Here is a 20,258-nt window from a genome sequence, read left to right as displayed (position 1 = left end):
GTTTCTTCTTCAATTTAACTTAGGATCTAGGATCATATGCAGATATTTTAAATTGAAGGAAAGTGGTGATCTTTGTCCGTTTACCCGCAGGAGATGGAATTCCTGTATCACCGTGCTTGTTTGTCGTCTCTTGGCTAGCCAGGCTCGTGTCGACGGAATACTTCGGTGGACCTTTAGTATTTCTAGACGAATCTTCACGGTCCATTCCGGCAAATTTTCAAGTTTTTTGGATAGTTTTCCCCTTTCGATCGTCTCCAGTCACTCTGGCTGGTCTTTCGACTATCGACTAATTCCATTACAAATGGCACCTAAGATAGGGCCCAACGCTCGCAAGTTCAATGATCGTTATGCCCAGGTTTTTGACCCAACATTCGCGGAAGATAGCCGATTCTGGCTACCAACTTCGTTTTGATGTGCGGGATAGGGAAACAATAGTTTTTGGACTTTGTTCCTGGCTAGACTTCGCGTGCGCTAGACTTCATTTTTCAAGTTAGAGTAGGTTGCATGCCTTTTCCCCAGGAGCAAGTGCACCTAAGCCTCATTTTCCTATCCCAGTTTGTATAGTAGTGTTTCTCATTCTCTCCTCGGCCGTATACCTTAAGAGCTTGTCCTTTCTTGCGTTTGCCTTTGAGACTTAGCTCCTTGTAGGTGATTGGCTTCCAGGAGTCTCTGGACCTACAGGCCTTTATAGGTATTACCTTCCGTACTCTTGAGGAGTGTCTTTCCCTACCTTTTTATGAGACGGCAATCTCTTCCTTCAGGAATTGAGACGATTAATATTCTTTTTCTTTGTCGGGATGAAGTGATGGCTGCGATGAAAGCTTGATGGAGCAAGGAAGCACGGCTTACTATATGTTATGCCATTCCGTCCTAAACATTTCATCCTCACTTTGTTGTTGGATTCAAACAAGGAAGATTGAATTCTCGTCAATCCTCTTGATTTGATTTGTGTTATCTAATGCTCTGCAACGGGGAGCAACTCGATCGATGTTTCTCCGTTTGACTAAGGCACTTAGTGCGACAGTTTGCCCATTTGGTACAAACACGTTTTAGGGTTGGGGATGACATTGGAAAATTGTATATGAGAGTTGAAAGTTTAGGGAAAGGAGAGTCTTCAAGCTGGTTTTGATTATTGATTACTTGTTCTGTCTATGATTTTTTCTTCATCCTTTTGATTATTTTCACTATTTTTTATTTTTAGGTTTCTTTTTATTTCTATATTTTGTACGATTTTATCCCCCTTTCGGCTTTTATCGCGTTATGTTGATTTTTGCGTTTTCTTTTTACGATCTCAGCCTATTTTTATATTCTCCTTACATATTTCATTCAATTTTCTGGGGGTTCCTTCTTCATCGCTTCTGATTTTAGATAATCTACAATATGTCCCATCATCGTGATTATTGTTCGCAAGATCAACGTTGGTTTCCTTCCGCGTTTCTTCCAGGCCAATGGAGCTCTATTGAGTTTGACCGTCAGCCACACCGCTATCATTGATGATGGCAGGAGGCCAAAAGGAAAGATCCTGTGGGTTGGATTCATCTTTCTATACAAAATACAAAGGCAAGGGAAGCAAACATCGCTTCACGAGCGGAAGGATTAATTCGGGAGCGATTGGATGTTACCCGACGCATTAACAGCTTTAGATCCGCTTTAACTGCACTGTCTAAAATTTGGAAATAAAGTTATCTCAACACTAAGATCAGGTTGAGACTGTTCTGTGCTGCTATATGGGAGTAGCGCATGGAAAGTGAACCCCTTTGTTACTCAAAAGCTACAATCCTTCGTCAACATCTCTTTGTGTGGTATCATCGGAATACACCGGCCTGACACTATCCCGAATAAAGAGTTTAGTCGGCGCACAGGCCTGACAGTGGAATCCACTATTGTAAGATGAACAACGAGTGGATCGCCCCCATTGGCGCTTGGCGCAGAATAGTAGACTAGTGCCGGCGTCACGGGAAGTCGTGGGTGTAGTTGAAGCGCATTTCAGGTAACTGTGATCGATGGGGCGTAGATGTTATTAACGCGCTATATCCCTCCAATGGATAAACGGCAACCATATATATATATAACGAGTGTATGTGAAGATTTTGATGGCTCATAAGATGATGACTCACCTTACGGATGGTAAGCTCGACCATTTAATACCATCTCAGCAGATTATGTCTACACCATAATAGCATCCTTGGAGCTGGTATTTAATGACACATCGGCATCTTTGCCAATCAACTAGCTCCCATTCCGTGTGGAGGCATTAACTCATTCTACCCTACAGGAGCATTTTGGTCTGCGGTGAACCGTGCAGCAAATTGGTCTTGGGACCTCTTTTTGCATGAGGCTCTCGCCAGAAGTTCAGAGATTCATTAGATGACTGGAATATCCCTGAACTGATGCGAGGTCGTGCCCAAGGTCCATGCAAGGATTTCGACAGCTACAATAAACGGGTGCGTTCACTAGCCAATCTGCATTTCCCTCAGAAACGAAGAGGGCTTTTTGTTTTCTAGATCTAGCTCAGTCGGAGGTTTGTACATTTGACGCTCTTTCGAATCAGTGAAACGTTTGATCAAACTATTTTTGAGAGCAACATATCTGATTTCACTTGGTGGTCTAGGAATGAGGTCGGATAGAGAGCTGCTTTTGAGGGAGTGATCCTACGCATTCCTCATCACTGGCCGTTGTTTCAACCTTATCTTTGCTATTGCGGGAAAATAGTTTTCTTGAAAAAGAAAGGGGCATCCAATTGCAATGTAGCAAGATCGTAGCGTCACGGCTTCGTAAGAAAACACGTTCGTGAACTTGATATCACTTGATATACGGGGTGACCAGTTACGGATGTTTGAATCTCCCACAAAAGAACAGAGGTGCTCTAAGGTGACGAACAGCCCTGCTAACGGGATCAAAACCAAATACCTGAAGAGGACCTCCACGTGATGGCAATTTACTATAAGGGGAATCAGACTCGAGTCTACACAGTAACTCAACTAAAATAGCTTCGCCAACTAAACCTCACCCTTGGTATACTGGTGCCATGGGAACTAGGGTCTCAATTATCAATTTGCATGTCTTAGGAGAATTTCTGAAGCATGTAATTTCAATTCAATCATTAGCGGTTGGCCCCTTAATGAGAGTTTCATGGGGGTTGTGGTTATGTCCAAGCGGACAAGAGTCCTTCAAGTCTCTGCATTTCAACTCCCCTGCCGTACTCTTTAGTTCGGCACAGATATGAGTCTTGCATTCAGCGAGGCCCTAAAGTCAATCTGGGCCTTAAGAAGCCAGTGGGATAACATCTAAACGAAGGGTACTCACGTTAAATTACCAAGACTTAACACCAGAACAGAAACACCCCAAGTGTCTATATAGACAGAATTCATTTTATTTGAACACAAGAAACCGAATTTACAATTTTTACAACATCAGTTAATTAATGATATGCGCGCTATCCGAGAGACATCGAAAGTTCGAGCGACGAATGAGGCGTGAATATAGCGCTTCAAGAAAAAACCGCAACGAAAAGGGTTTGAAGGCCAATATTGCTTTGATATGACATGATTGACCAAGCCTCTCAAATTGATCCATAAAAGGGCTGATTTCCTAAGACCGCTTCTTTTTAGTCCCAATGGCGCAGAGTAGCCCCGCTCGGATATATAGATGAACAGAATTACTAGGGTGTTCACCTCAATCCATGCGGTGGGATAGGATCCAGTCTCGTAGAGAATTGAGCAAAGCAATTTCTTTTTTTTAGGGATTAGAGAGTCTTGAGTCCACGTCGACTTGATGCCGGACCGGACTAAATGGAGAGCAACTTGCTCCCATTTTTGATGGTCCATGGACTCCTCTTCTTAGGTATAACACCCAAGTTTCCAAAATTAAAATAGGGACGAAGACGACCACGGTTTCTTACCAGGGCAGAGGCAATTCTTCAGACGCTGCCTCACCTTTTCCCTGGGAGCAGCGTGACTGAAGCGGCTCGAAGATGTTATGCGCTCCCTTTTATAATTCGCAAAGCACGTCAAGGGTGCGAATTGTATTCTAGCTTGACTGGAGCTAAACAATATTGGGGATTGGGGAGTCCTAAGTCCGCATCGACTTAATGCCGGACCGGAGCAAATGGAGAGGATAACATCTGCGAGCTTCTTCGGTCAGGCTGCTTCCAGGGGAGAGATGAGGCAGCGTCTGAAGAATTATCTCTGCCGTGGTAAGAAACCGTAGCCTACTTCGTCCCTCTTTTAATTGAGCAAGGGTTCTAAACTATTGGACGGCGTCAGACCGTAAGCAAATTAGACCCATCCACACGAAAGGAAGATGAGATGATGAACGTTAAAGCCTTTACAGAAGAAATGCATCGATATGTGTGAAGAAAAATCAAGAAACTCGATGGTGTAGTGCTAAGAACTATGACATAGAAGGCGAACTTGGTAAAATTGGCTATGAAATTTTCGTCTTTAGTAGTTCACACAATCACACAAGTGTCGAAATTGCCATTTTTGAGGCTTCCTGTAACGTGTCTAAAGAACTCTGGCAATTTGATGAAGCTCACTATTATATCACGATTCATTTCTTCATTACATACACGCCACAGTTACGACGAGACGATGCCGAGAAAGACGTCTCCATGGAAAACTTATTGGAAACTTTTATAGGCATCCCAAACGGTTAGAAGGCGTCGACTTTTGAACCTTGGCAGCCAATACGAGTGTAAGGCCATAGTCGTACGTCATGCATATTTGGTCAAACGAACTTTTTTTGAAGTGATAATACATGGTAAACAGTTCTGTGTAAACTCGGGAACAAACTATCTCCTTACTGCGGTAGATATGTCGCAGTAGACTCAATGATTGCTCAGCGTCACCAGTAAAAGCTGCATCGTTGTTGAATTTGATAAAAGAAGATCTTTTAGGACGGAATCTTTGGCTTGTGTGGATGTGTTTGTGATGGTTACTAATAATATATTTGGGTATATTGATGACAACTCCAAACGTTTAGAATGTGCTCCTCAGCGTTTTTCGTCATCAATATAGCAAACGCAAAAGCGTAGCCCTTGGAGTACGTTGTTCATAAAAGATTGAAACCACTCGGCGGCATTCTAGAGGCCGAATGTTATTATGGTAAATCAAAAAGACCGAACAGCGTGGCTGCAGCAGTCCTTGGAATGTGTGAATTAGCAATTTGAATTTGGTGATACGCCCTCAACAGATTGATTTTTGTGATCTTTCCAAATCAGTTCAGTCGGGAGTCTTGGACGTAAGGCGCTCAGTACCGGTTAGGCTTCGTGACTGTATTTAGTCGCCTGTAATCACCAGATGATCTCCAGGTTCCATCCTTTTTCGGGACTCAATGTAGGTGCCTCACCAAAGGGTTTTTTTAGGGACGACAGAACCCTCTGTTGATCATCAATTCGAATTCCACTATGGCAATACGCAGCTAGTACGGTGTAAGGCGTAGAGGCTTCTTAGGTCTAGATGGATCGGATGGATCGATCTTAAAACAATCCGTGACCAGATTCATTTATTCGCAACGTCTGGTAATAGGTTATGATAACAGGAAAGACCTTCGACCGACGGTTTTCTTGAACTCTAGTGATTGGATGAGAGACGTCGTGAAAACAGAACTGCCAAATGAACGGGCGGTGTAGTCCTTAATTGAGCGTCAGAGCTCCTCAGCCGTATGTGCTATTAACTGCATACAGCTCAAATTATGCTGGTTAACATTTACAATGTTTGTCTTTTCGAAGAAAAACAGATACGCCCGCGCTAGCTAGTGTCGATGATATGTAAGCGATTTTGTGGTGGCTTATCTATCAACCGCCGAATTTGGTAGCACCGGAACTTTCTGGTTGGCCTGCTTGATATAAGCACGAATTAGGGCAGCAACGGGCAGCAATTTCGAATGTGTTATGGTACTCACGCACCAATTATGTTAAGTTTTTCGCGAAGGGGGTTCGTTTCCGAGACGTACCACCCCGGAGTTTATCGAGCGACTTCCGAATGTACCCCAGTACCGTCCTGTGAAGATGATGAGGATGCAACGGCTTTTATGACGTAAGGTTCGCGCATTTGCATGATCCGATCTGGCATTTCTGCTTAAAGTGCACGTCGTTAGATAAGCCTATTTCCTATTCTATCCTATTTTAAGAGCGACTAACAGCACGGCAAACCTGCTTTCGTAACCTTGAAAGTACGAAATCGGGCCCGAAGCAGGGCCAAACGTAATGCAAGCTGAATCATCCATACCGCGTCACCAATTCATCGTCTTCCAGCATAATGACGCAGTATTCAATGAAACAAAACTCACGCGTAACTAGTTATTCGGCATCACATCGGGGTCACCAATTTGTTGGATGTAAGGAAAACCACCCCTTCTGGACAAGCTCATCGATAGGAGAGAGAGTCTCGATCCTGGCACCAGGATACATTATGTTGGCATTTTTAAAGAAAATTGACAACAGCGACAGTGCAAACAACAACTGCTGCTGTGAGCTAAGTGGAAGTAGCTACGGATCGATGGACAAAGGGGAAGGACCCCGGTGAACACAAACTGGACACGCTAATCATTTATGAGCTACGTTTCGTTCAGCAGACGAACAAATAGTATTAGTCCAAGAAAGGAGGAAAGAATCCGCCTGTTAGTGGGGGTATAAAGGAGTTATTCTAATTCGGGTTTTTTTTCGCCTTCTAAAAGTTAAGATTTCTAACGAATATTCAGGCTAATGACTCGAATTCTGTTACTGATGCTGAATCGAAAATTGATCACTTGTTTTCGAGCATAGTCAATAAATGAAACTCACTCTCTCAACTCGGCAACACTTTTCTGTTGTAATTGTGATCTACACTTTTTCACTTACATTATTCCTGTAGTAACAATTAAACCTTCCACTGACTAATAAAGAACTGTAAACGATTATCACGATCAGTTAGTCATCACGTGATTCAAAAAGATACTTTGCCTATCACGATCCGGATCTTTAAGAAATTTGCAATTAATCCGATTGCAATGAGAATATCAGAAACCAAGACCGCCCCGATCGAAAACTCACCCGCCGCGATCGAAAGCTACATTTCGACAAAAGATAGGGAAAATTACTTACTTAATTCAGTAGATTGTGGCCGTTGCTATTGCATTTTATCAATTTCGCGATTTTATTATTTATTTTTCGGCGCACAGAAAGCGATGACGATCGCAAGATATTAAGATCGACGTTATCTTATCTATTTTTGCTAATATTTTTCTATTAGGCAAGGTTGAAAGTTGGTCGACGGAGATACATAGATAAATTTCCATCGTGGTGTACTTTTTCAAATTTTATTAAAAATTGTTAGTGCCTCAGCCAGCAGTATGGTACGTATCTGCGTATGTGCGCATATGCACAAGTATATGCTGGTAGTTATTTTGAACATCCTTATCTTTCGTATTTTGCTATGAAATATTAATTGTTGATATCAAAATAATATTAGAATGAAATATTCCATTATTCCTCAGTAATGTGAATTGGGGCACCGCAGGCAGATATTATTAAAAAGAATAAACGCGTTGGTCGGCAAAGCTATCAGAAAAGTATTTTCTTAATTGCTCTACTTTAGGATTGCTTTATTAAACTTCCAAATTATTTTGAATAATCTGTTGCCAAAGAATTCTGAGGAAAGATTTGTAAGTTGTAGGAATACACTCTGTCTTCATATGATTAAATACAAATAGGTCGCATTCTATCCATCTTGTGCCTTTGTACATAGAGGTGCATAGTTAACCATGTAACACTTGCAAACATGTGGGGGTCCATATACCAGCATATATATATTTTAACTACATAAAGCCTGCTATACACATTTTGGCAGACCCGTAAGTTACGCCTGAACAGTGGGCAACCCATCTGGCCGCCTCCTGAACTGAAAACACCATAACGATACCGGCAAACCGGACCTAAGTTCAACTCCGGCCGTGAAAAACGTTGAAATGTGAAATTGATACATATAACCCACACGTACCGGTTTGTCTATTTTCCTTTCAGACCTTCCGGATGGACGAATCGTTTTTGAATCCATTCCCCGCCGTCTGTACAGTTACATCTGGGTAATTTAACATGGATACCCGCCGTTTTGAACTAATATCACAATGTTCTCAGGACACGGATTGACTTTGTGACCAAAACCAGAGCCCCGCTGTAACAAACAACAACGGTACCAGTCTACACTGGGTGCATCGCTTAGTATTCGAATTATCGAATTAAGCAGTATGCACCCGAGTTGTAAATGCAACTCCACGCTTGAGGCCCGAAGGTTTCTGCTGATGTGTACGCAACCAACTCCCATGGAATTTCCACCAGGAACCCCACTGCCAATAACCGGGCTGACCCAAGAAATTTTCCTTGGACGTAAACTCAGAATGCTATCCCGCTTTCTATAGTACCAAATAACCTCTGGTACGGCTCCGTGGCCAAAGTCACTTCAGATGGGTCCCCGTGCAGACTCGGGTCTGATTGCCCAAGACCTTGGTGCTTTCGCCTACTGCATCACGGCCAGTCAATGTGAATACAGCATTTCCCGGTGCCAGTCCGTGGAGGTTCTCTTCGGCCACTTGACATAGATTCAGCAGACAGGGTTGCTGCCGCGCCACCTCAGAGCACCAGCCGCTAGTACAGTCAAAACTGACGGGTCAGACGGACATACGTTTCGACCTTTGGTTAACTGCGGAGTGTTCAGGCGTAGCTGATAGACCGATTGGAGCGTGCCATATATAATATATATAATATATAGCCCACCTCCACTCCAGCAGCGTTTATATGTACATGGTTGCCATTTACCTCTCGGTATACCGCGCCAAGTGCCCTTCGGCCGACTCTCTCGTCGGTCATCTTGGGAGTGTGAATTCCACTGCTTGACGTAGCCCGCAATGCCACTGTCGCCCCCCTGAATGTGCGGCCTATCCATTGCCAGTTAAGTCTTCCGATCACAGTGCGTACGACTGGCAAGTTCATCGTTTGAGATAGTGCGTGGCGAGCGTACTCCGATGATACGACGCAAACAGATACTGACGAAGGCTGGGAGCTTTTGGCTAACAGTGAGATCCACTTATCGTGTGCTACTCCCATATAGCAATACAGAAAGAACACTAGCACCGAACAGTTTCAACGTGATCTTGGTATTGAGATAACTAACTTTCCAGAGTTTAAAGAGGGTAGCAAAAGCGCATCTAGCGCTACTAATGCGTCGGGCAACATGCAGTTCGGTGCCACCATCGGCTGAAACCATGCTTTCTAGATATACAAATTGATCGACGCCTTCGATTCTCCACCCATTAATGCGGATAGGGAGAGTGTGGGGCCCATTCGAATGAGAACCTTGATTTTGCTGTTGTTTTTCTTCAGTCCGACTTTATTTGCCTTTCTTAAAAATCCAGAGCCAGTTCAACAGGATTCATGACCCGATGACAGAGCAAACAGATGTCGTCTATGTAGTCGAGGTGTTTGATGTAAGATGTCATAGTTCATTGAATTTTTCCACGTCCTCCGGGCAAGTTACCATGAAGAAAGTCAACTATAACCAGAAGAAATAATATCGATGATCAGATTCAGCCCTAGCGTAATCCGCTTGCACATCAAATTCCTCTTTTGATAACAGCTATTAGTCTCTCCTGATTCCCCTCCCGTTCATGTTGTCGAAAACTTTCTCGAAGTCGATGAAGAGCAGGTGAAGTAAAGATCTAAACCGCACACTGTTCGAAAATAATCCGTAAGGGGTTGAAGTGGTCAATGAAACCAGTCTGCTCTCTGTCGATCAAGCTTTCTAGATATTCTTTTATGAGTTGCAGGATTATTTTAGCTATTATCTTCGTAAAGGCAGGAAGGACGCTGATACTCCTCCAACTGTCACACTCAAAACGGGTGCCCTTCTTTCGAATCTTAACCATCATGCCCTTCCTCCTCCCCTGGGAAAGACCTCAGATTCCCAGAATTACAGTCCGAGTTGAGATAGTAGCTCTGAAGAAACTGCAGCTGCAGCGATATATAATTCTTCAGAGAGACCGTCGACTCCAGCGGCTTTATTCCGGTTGAGGGCATTGATGGCCGAGATGATTTCTGTTTTGTTCGACGGAATAGTCCATATCCCCATGTTACGGTGGCTAGCCGGCTAAGAACCGTGGTGAAGTGTTCTTTTCCCCTCCTCAGCTGTTCGCCATTGTTTATGAATAGTGGAGTATTAACGTCCTTCACTGGGCCATCGAAAGATTTGCAAACAGATGCAAGTTCTTTCCTGATGCGGTATACACTTTTGGAATCGATTTGCGGCAGCCTCCACTTATCTGACCAGCGCAATAACGCTATCACTCGCGGTCAAAATAATCTTCAATTGCTTTTAAGCGACCCTTGTTACGTCAATCCAGCACACAACTCGCAAATTTACCGTTGTTGGCAAAATGGCAAATCTAATCACTCGTACGGTGTTGGTCAGTTAAAACTCTGTCTGTGTTCGAATAATGTGCCCCCGATAACGAGACTGTCAAAGCGTAGTATAGGTCCAGGGCGTGGATTGGTACCCACGATGGCGCATAAAACTTGGGAAACGCCTGCTGAACCAATACCAACAGATCTACTACCAAACCCTGTCTCAACCTCCACGTGGTGATCGCTGGGAGTTCTTTTTCAATGAAAAATTGCAGACGTAGAACGAAGAAGGCGAGTCCCTTCCGCCTAACAGCGCTGGAGATGAAGACGACCACCCACACCAAGCGGTTCATCAGCTGATGCTCAAGGCATTGAACGGCGAACCAATGCCTGACGACTGGAAATAAGGCATTACTTGTCCCACAGATAAAAAGGTGATATTCCACACAGTGCGGCTGAACTCCAGACTTCCCGCTTTCGTGCCGAGGTCCACCAATTCGATATGCCTAAAAGCTGCCTGGCGTCCTGACCTACGCCATCGCCCCATCTCAGGCAGGGTCTGCCTCGTCTCCTCTGTCTACCATAGATATTGCCCTTATAGACTTTCCGGGCTGCCCGCCCACCGCAACCTGTTGAGGCAGATTTTATCCCCCACCAGACGGTCCTGGTATCGCTCATATATTTCGTAGTTATCTGGGCTGCAGAATCGTCCATCCTCACGAAGGAAGGGGCCAGAAATTCCTCCGAGGATTTTTCTCTCGAACGTGGCTAAGAGTTTGCCATTTTTCTCGCTCAGAACCCAAGTCTCCGAGGAATACATGAGAACTGGCAAGATCATACTTTTCGACAGTAAGAGCTTTGACCCTATGGTGAGATGTTTCGAGCGAAATAGTTTTTGTAAGCTGAAATAGGGTCTGTTGGCTGCCAACAACCGTGCGCGGATTTCTTCGTCATAGCTGTTATCGGTTGCGATTTTCGACCCTAGATAGGAGAAATTTTCAACGGTCTCAAAGTTGTCTCTTATCTTCATTGTTATCGTTTGACCAGTGCGATTCGATGTTGTCCGTTCTTTTGGTTTTGGCACTGACGTGCAGCCCAAGATCTGGATGAAGGCAGTTTGTACGTCTCGGGTCGTTCTTCCCGCCTCGATCGATGTGGACATCGTCAGCATAGGCCAGTAGTTGGGTGGACTTAAAGAGGATCATACCCCGTGCATTTACCTCAGCATCACGGATCACTTTCTCGAGGGCCAGGTTAAAGAGGACGCATGATAGGGCATCCCCTTTTCGTAGATCGTTGTTGATGTCGAATGGTCTTGAGAGTGATCCTGCTGTTTTTATCTGGCCTAGCACATTGGTCAGGGTCAGCCTAATCAGTCGTATCGTTTTCGTCGGGTTACCGAATTCTCTCATGGCCGTGTGCAGTTTTACCCTGGCTATGATATCATAGGCGGCTGTAAATTCGATGAAAAGATGGTGCAGCTGATGTCCATATTCCAACAGTTTTTCCATCGCTTGCCGCAGAGAGAAAATTTAATCTGTTGCTGATTTGTCTAGAGGAAAGCTTCTTTGGTATGCGCCAATGATGGGGCTATCCGGCCTAGCACGATAGAGGAGAATATCTTATAGATGGTACTCAGCAACGTGATACCTCTATAATTGCTGCACTCTGTGATATCTCCCTTTTTATGTATGAGACAGATAATATCTCAGTACCAGTCGTCAGGCATTGATTCGCTGTCCCATACCTTGAGCACAAGTTGATGAACCACTTGGTGTAACTGGTCGCCCCTATATTTAACCAATTCGAATGTAATTCCATCGACTCCTGGCGACTTATGATTTTTAAGCCAGTGAACTGCACCTACCGTTTCTCCTATACTTGATGATGGCAGTATTTGTCCGTCGTCTTCAGTTGGCGGGACCTCCAACTCGCCGACGTTTTGGTTGTTGAGCAGTTCATCAAAGTATTCAACTCATCGCTCCAATATGCCCATTCTGTCGGAAATCAGATTTCCCTCTTTGTCTCGGTAGGATGAACATCGAGGTGTATAAGATTTCATCCTACTGAGTTGCTGGTAAAACTTACGCGCCTGGTTCGGTTGCTCCCTGTACTTTTCGAGTTCACAGACTTTACCAGGCTTCCTTTTTCTATCTGTGAAGTTGCTTCTCCGCTCGACGGAGTTCGTGATAAGTCTCTCCGCGTGCCCGCGTTCTTTGAGAATGCAACATTTCTCGGTATGTGGCATTCTTCTACTAGCTTACATTCATCCTCAAACCAGCCGTTCCGACTTTTTTTGCGGCTGGGGCCAAGTATCTTTGTGGCCACATCAACGATAACGTACTTCAGGTGGTTGTTAAGATCATTTGCTGATGCGTTACGGCATTCATTTCGTCCTTATAAATGTTGCGGAGGGCTGTGTTGTGAATGGCTTCAGCATTCACTCTCACGTGATTGTCAGAGAGGATTGTAGGTGGTGTTGTGATTCGAGCTCGGATCACTATGCCAACGAGATAGTGATCCGAGTCTATATTGGCCCCACTATATGTTCTGACATTCTTCAATGCTGAGAGGTGGCGGCGTTCAATCAGCACGTGGTCAATTTAGTTGAGAAGCGCACGTATGTTTATGGACCGCTTTCCGCGCAAACCAGGTACTTCCAACAACCATTTCGTGCGATACTCCCAACTGAATAATCCGCAGTTCGTTATCATTGGTATCCCTATGTAAACTATAGGAGCCGACGTATCACAGGACATTTTTAATTTAAAAAAGAGCAAGATGGATTAAAGAGTAAGTAGGTAGGTATCAGTGATTCTTCCTAGTGGTAATTAGTACTGTGGTGCACTGTTTTGACGCCAAAAACTCCAAAGACCATGATTTCTGTCGTAGGAACCAGGTGAGTAGAGAAGAGTGGGCTTAGATCTTCAAAGCCAACCCGTAGCATTCACGAAAGATAGCAGCTACCCACCTCTGGAGCTGGAGATTTCTTTAAAGTGCCCAATAAATTGTTTACCTTACGTCTGCAGTCTGGTTCTAGCAAGAGCTGGGCAATCGCAAAGAAAATGCCTGAGGAATCTTGTCTCATATTCGCAGCTTCTCAATACGAATTATAAGTGGTAAGTGACCTATTCACACCGCCGCAATCCTGTACACATTTTCACACTTTTGGTCCAAAAGTGATTACGATCGGGTCTTGATATAGGGGGGCCAAATTTTCCTTCACTGGACTTGCACTTGCACAGATGTGAGCCCTCGCCATTTAAAACAAGTCGGGAAACCGGAAGCTGGACGCTTCAGGTACGAAAGGTTTTGTGTAATTCTTAGTACGTAGCACGTAATATATCCATATATTATGTGAGAGTATCCACTTTCGGGTGATATTGACATTCATAGTCTTCAATTTTCAAAGAAGCAACAAATTTGAGGTATTATAACTTTGTTAGTAATAGTGCGATTTCCACCAAACTTGGTAAGATCATGCTCTATAATATAGCCTATATCACTGCAAAATTTCATGGTACTAGAATGAATTTAAGGGGGGTTTCCAACCAATTACAAAAAATTGTAGTAATATACTATTATTAACTTTATTTAAACAGATATCGGCATGGAAGGTATTTCGGAGGCACCATATAGTGGCAGCCTCCTGTTTTTTTTCAGATTTTTCGGTTTGGTAGTTTCTGAGAATGGCCCCCTTAAAAAAGTGATCACTTTCCACCCCCCCGCGCTATTCACCCTTCCAACGAAAGTCAAAACTAAGATCGGCTTTGGAAAGTACTAATTGAGACCTTTAATTTGATACCCCACATGACTATATTTGATAAAAAAAAATTTTACACCCCCCTTTTGCATGTATGGGGACCCGCCCTTAAATTCGACGTAAAAGGATGTAATTCACTGTATGCGTGAGCGTTCACAGTTCCCATCTTTCTACCAAATTTGGTGTCAATCGCTATAACCTTCTCCGAGAAAAATGCGTGTGACGGACAGACAGACAGACAGACGGACAGACAGACAGTAAACCGATTTTAATAAGGTTTTGTGTTTACACAATATATGCAGATAAATATATTCTTCATAAATGTGACTTTAATATTCCACGCGAATGTCAATTATTCCGGGTAATTATGACGTCAGCATCTGATTTGCATGGCTTTGGAAGCAGTAAACTCGTGCGAAATTGCTAAGTTTGAACTGCTATAACTTTGGCGTTAATTGCCTGATTTCCATGAAATTTTGCACATATATACGAAATATTGTCCCCTATGCTGGTACAAAATTCCAAAAGTCCTAGGATGAATTTAAGGGGGGTTTTTCAGTAAATTTCTAAACAAGTAGTAATATACTATTGGTAAGTTTATTTGAGCAGGCATCGGAAAGGGACATATTTTGAGGCCTAGATTTCATCTAGGCGCACCACCCTGATTTTTTTCGGATTTTTAGGTTGGGTAGTTTCCGAAAATGAGTCCTGTCTCATTTCAACTGCGTACATTTTGACTCCTTACTCACGCACTTTGCAATTTATGCCAAAACTAAGGTCAGTTTCGGAAAGTACAAATCGAGACCTTTCATTTTATACCCTACGCAACTATATCCGGTGAAAAAAATTTTTCAATCCCCCTTTCGCATGTATGGGGAGCCCCCCTTTAAACTCCACCTAAATTTATGCCACTCGCTGTATGCGTGGGATTTCATAGTTCCCATCTGTCCACCAAATTTCGTTCGGATCGGTTTAGCCGTTTTGAAGAAAAATGCGTGTGACAGACAGACAGACAGACACTGAATCGATTTTAATAAGGTTTTGTTTTACACAAAACCTTAAAAAGGGGCTGCTTAGTAGAGCCAATAGATTACGATCCTGATAGTTGCCAGAGTTCCGCCTTCTATGTTTTCATGACTGGGAACTCAGATAATGGTCATTTTGAATGTGCTGCGCATCCGTACACTACCCCATCAGTCGGGAAGATCTCGCCACTAAGTATAAAGCCTTAATGGCTGTGTTACGCTTGGTACTCAGATGATGCCCCAGTTAACGACAGGTTTCCAGTATCGCCAGTACTTCCGAGATTTTGAACGCAGTTTTGAATGCCCTTTCCAAAGCGCCGAACTTGGGCTGTAGCTCATCTGTCGTGGCAATATTGCCGATTTGCACACCGGGAAGATTGGCTCTTGATAACTTCACCAAACTTATTCCAGATGATCCTCCGCAGCGAGATTTAGACCGAAAAGTATCCAACTGTGATCTGAGAAGGGTCTTTGCTCAGACACTCTCCACGTTTCGACCCTACAAGTCCCATTTTCGGTTAATAGGATGAGATCGGGGACTTCCTCCCAATCGTCACGGTTTTCCAAGCTGGGGAAAGGGAAAGTTGCTACACTGTCCCTGTTACACAACTCTCTAGCAGGGATGGCAGAGTATTTGAGGCTTCTTAAACCAGAGGATTTGTGCTCTTACACTGAATAGACCTGACTTAAGGGAATGTGTTAAACGGTTCCGAATTAGTGTCCTAGACTCAATGGGGGTGTTGAATTTCCTATGAACATCTGCCGAAGCAAGTTTGCAAGGTTCCCCCAAGATAAATTTTGAATCAGGCTGCTTATATGGGTGTCGTGCTTTTAGATCAAACCAACACTTGGCAAGCATGTGATAATGATGAGTTGCATGATATGACTCAAAGGAAAATATATTTGTACCGTACTAAAAGCTGAAATTGCATCAGCGTCTACTAACAGTACTGTCCAACACCTGACTAAAATGAACGCATTCACTGTCGGAGGTATTAAGATAGCATCATTGAATGAAGCAGAAAATGCCCATTGTTGGATATTTTTTACCTTAAACAATTACTCGCAGCCCAGGTTACATATGGATTTATGCAGATTGCATAAGGAAGCGGTTCAATGAATGAAACCGTATCTAATCTGGGGTACAATCTATGTATTCCATACAGTGAGTATTCATTCAGCCGAATGCGCTCTCTGTACTTTCACGTACAATACCTAACAGCATTAGTCTAATTCCTTGAAGCAAAACACGGAACTGCCTAGATTTCCAGTGGAAAACACACAAACAGTATCGAATGTTGCAAGTAAAAGTGCACCTCAGCTCAAGAGCCTGCTCTACTTGAAACGAAAGTAAGAAACATTCTCGGATTTCCATTGCAACTGAATGCATTTCAAATCATAGCAAGGCTCGTGCAAGCCTGAGCGGTCACTGTGTTAATCACCTCATAATTACGCTTGGTCAGCTCGCCGGGGTTGGGCGGAGGAATTCAATTATCTGCTGGCTGGAAACGTCGTCGCCAGGTAAGACGCAGAGTTAAATGTGCCAATTTATGCAATTACCGACTCTCCTTATGCTCCAGGTATTTTTAAATCGCGGTTACGTACTCCCGCAACTATTCAACAGGTGACGGAGCCACCACAACCCCCACCCTCCCATCGACACGGTTTTAAAGCCATTAGACTAGCAGAAAGCCGCTCCGCAGAGTAGCTGCTCACTCATCTAAACTTTTCGAGGGGCAAACAAACAATTATCCGAACCCGACTTGAATGGAAATTGTATCTAATGGTTTCAATTGAGATACATCTATATCTACCGTTTGCTTTGCGCCAGTGGCAAATTGCATGGAAAGAATGAGAAACTGAAACATTTTGCAAATTGAAAATCATTTGTTACGTTCAATGCGTTTTATTGGCTTGTGAGGTAGCTCTGAGCGTTGTTCAATACGATATTATGCAACGTGACATAAACGAGATGGTGGACCACATCAAAGTCGACCTTTAGAATCGTTTGATTTGGTGTGGCTTGCACGAAGGTCCCAGCGACTTTCCAATCAATCCAGAAACCGTTAAAACTGCAGAAACTGGGCCATTACGCGAAACATTTTGTATAATTTCCTAAAGTTTGTAGAACAACCTGTTCGCGCTGTAATTTAATGAGTTCACCCAAGAAAGCAAAAAATTTAACAATTAATTGCATTTTAGCTTTCAATATCGAACCAGCGCACCTATACGTGTAGATGGTTTTTTTCAGATGATTTTCCAATTTCCTTTTGCCTTTCAATGGCCCACTGTGTGTTGAAAGAATGTTGCGTCCATTGTTAGTGGTTTCGAGTTTCAATGAGCAGAAACAGAGAAATTAATGTCGAAGCTAAAATTTCTTTTTGTAAATGAGAATAATAATTTGTTATTGACGTTGGGGTAATCAAATAGGAAATCGACCTTCTCAAAATTAACTAGTGATTTTTATCGAGAATTCATTGGGAACAGGTGATGTATGGAGTCAAGATATTGTTAGCAGATAAAATGTAAATTAAGCTTCATTTCCAATTCAACATTTGAAAAGGTTTTTCCTAAATTAAGACATAGAAAGCAAGATTGCTTTTAGACACTTATTTGTAAGAAGAAATTTTGCTAGCTATCTCTCTAGCGATAAACCAAGGGAGTTCACCACCTTCATATGAATGCTTACCATGTTAATTACGTCATCTAGATTATATCAGGTAGTTTACCACAAATATCCATCACATATCTGTTTGCGGTAGCATTATCGTCCGTTGAGGAGTTGGAGTCAAGTATTGATTGCGTAAAGCTTGCAGCATCCCAGTTCGCTCAAGAAGAGTTCAACATATTGCAAGAGGGAGACTAAGGAATTCGTCTAAAGCAATTCTAAGATCTAAGAGTTTTCCATGGAGAATACAGATAAATTAATAAAAACAAGTCGGAAAACCGGAAGCTTGACGTTTCAGGTATAAAAGGTTTTGTGTTTCCCTGTGTGAGGAGTATAACGCAGTTCTCCATTGGTTGATAGCATTGACCCGAAATATATAAATCGCTCAGTTTTAGACAGGCTACTACCATTACCAGAACTCATCCGTGGGATAGGTCCCAGGACGAAACGTGGTACCCACGATGGAACACCAACAGCTGTACTAGCAAACTCTATCTCCACCTCCACATGGTGACCGCTGGAAGCTCTTTGAAGGCGAGTCTCCCGCGCCTAAAAACGGGACAAGTTGTACCAACTGGTCGTCCAGGTTGGGGGTTGGGTAGGGTTGATAACCCTACACAGAAAACAACTTGTTACGAAGCCACAACAGGAGCCTCGAACTGGACGGATAATACAACGACGAACCCGGTAACAACAACGAAATAACGATTTGCGCATTTTCTCATGGAACGTGTCCCTCCTGTACAGAGATGAAGCTGCTAAGCAGCAAGCAACAGCGTGGCAGAAGATGTGTTGGACACGAACCGATTTCCTGGAGAAGAGTCGCTACACCATATATTATAGTGGCCATCCAGTAAACCATGTGCTTGGAGTAGGCTTCTATGTCAGCCAAAAAATGAAGCCTGCTGTTATCGGTTTTGAAAACATAAGCGAACGGCTATGCACCTGCGAAGCAAATTTAGAAATATAAGCCTCATTAACGTTCACGCCCCTACAGAGGAAATTGCAGAGTCGGAGAATGATACCTTTTACGAGGGAGTAGAACGAACCCTCGAAGCCTGCCTCAAATATGATCAAAATCATACTTTTGGATTTTAACAGCCAAGTAGGGAAGGAGCCCCTATTCAGGCGATACGTTGGCTCCCATAGCTTACATCAAAATACAAATGATAACGGACTGCGCATTATTCAATTAACAATGTCAGACAAAATGGTTCTTGAAAGTACCTGGTTTGCGCGGAAAGCGGTCCACAAACAAACGTGGGTCTCTCCAGACGGGACCATCAAATTCACCACGTGTTGATCGAACGCCGCCACCTCTCAGCCTTGATGAATTTCAGAACATATAGGGGGGCCAATATAGACTCGGATCACTATCACGTTGGCATGGTGCTTCGAGCTCGAACAACAACACCACCCAGAATCCCCTCTGACAATCAGGTGAGAGCTAACACTGAAGCCATTCACAACACAGCCCTCCGCAATACCTACAAAAAGGAAATGGTTGCCGCAATAACCGCAGGCAACAGAGATCCTGGAGATGAAGCATCAACAAATGATCTTCACAACCACCTGAATCATAAATACGGCCACAAACACACTTGGCCCCAGCCGCAAAAAGAGTCGGTACGGTTGGTTTGACGATGAATGTAAGCTAGCAACGGAACGGAAGAATACTGCATACCGAGTAACGTTGCATTCTCAAAGGACGCGGACACGCGCAGAGACTTATCACGAATTCCGGCGAGCGGAGAAGCGACTTCATAGACGAAAGCTTCATAGGAAGCTTGGGAGAACCAGCAGGTATGTGAACTCGAAAAGTACAGGGAGCAACCGAACCAGGCGCGCAAGTTTTACCAACAAGTCAGCAGGATGAAGCCTTACACACCTCGATGTTCATCCTGCCGAGACAAACATGGAAATCTGATTTCCGATAGAATGGGCATATTGGAGCGATGGGTTGAGTATTGAGTTTATAAGCTACTGAACAACCAGAACATCGGCGAGTTGGAGGTGCCGCCAACTGAACACGACGGACAAATGCTGCCATTACCAAGTATAGAAGAAACAGTCCATGCAATTCATCGGCTGAAAAATCATAAGTCGCTAGGAGTCGATGGAATTACAGCCGAATTGGTTAAATATGGAAGTGACCAATTACATCAAGCGGTTCATCAACGGATGCTCAAGGTATGGGACAGCGAATCAAGCCTGACGATTGGCAACGAGGCATAATCTTTCCCATACATAAAAAGGGAAATATCACGCCGTGCAGCAATTATAGAGGTATCACGTTGCTGAGTACCATCTATCAGATATTCTTCTCTATCTTGAAAGGCTGGATAGCCCCATACGCTCAGAACATCATTGGCCCATACCAAAGAGGCTTCACTCCAGGCAAATCAGCAACAGATCAGATTTTCTCTA

The 20,258-nt window shown here is 43.5% G+C and overlaps 1 protein-coding gene across 8 annotated transcripts in view; it reads right to left on the bottom strand.

The window, feature by feature from the left end:
* LOC119650960 overlaps positions 1–20,258 on the bottom strand; it is a 299,212-nt gene that overhangs the window by 202,646 nt on the left and 76,308 nt on the right. For 6 of the 8 annotated variants that reach the window (XM_038054206.1, XM_038054210.1, XM_038054211.1 and 3 more), the window contains exon 1: positions 6,842–7,049. The exons of 1 other annotated variant lie outside the window; for it this stretch is intronic. The gene's annotated coding sequence lies outside the window, so the exon portion shown is untranslated. Of the gene's footprint in view, positions 1–6,784; positions 7,050–20,258 lie in introns of those variants that run through there. One more of the 8 variants, XM_038054207.1, reaches the window with a different exon arrangement.

Source organism: Hermetia illucens, chromosome 3 (assembly GCF_905115235.1).
Source record: "Hermetia illucens chromosome 3, iHerIll2.2.curated.20191125, whole genome shotgun sequence".
NCBI classification, from domain to species: domain Eukaryota; kingdom Metazoa; phylum Arthropoda; class Insecta; order Diptera; family Stratiomyidae; genus Hermetia; species Hermetia illucens.
This window is presented reverse-complemented; position numbering and strand designations above follow the sequence as displayed.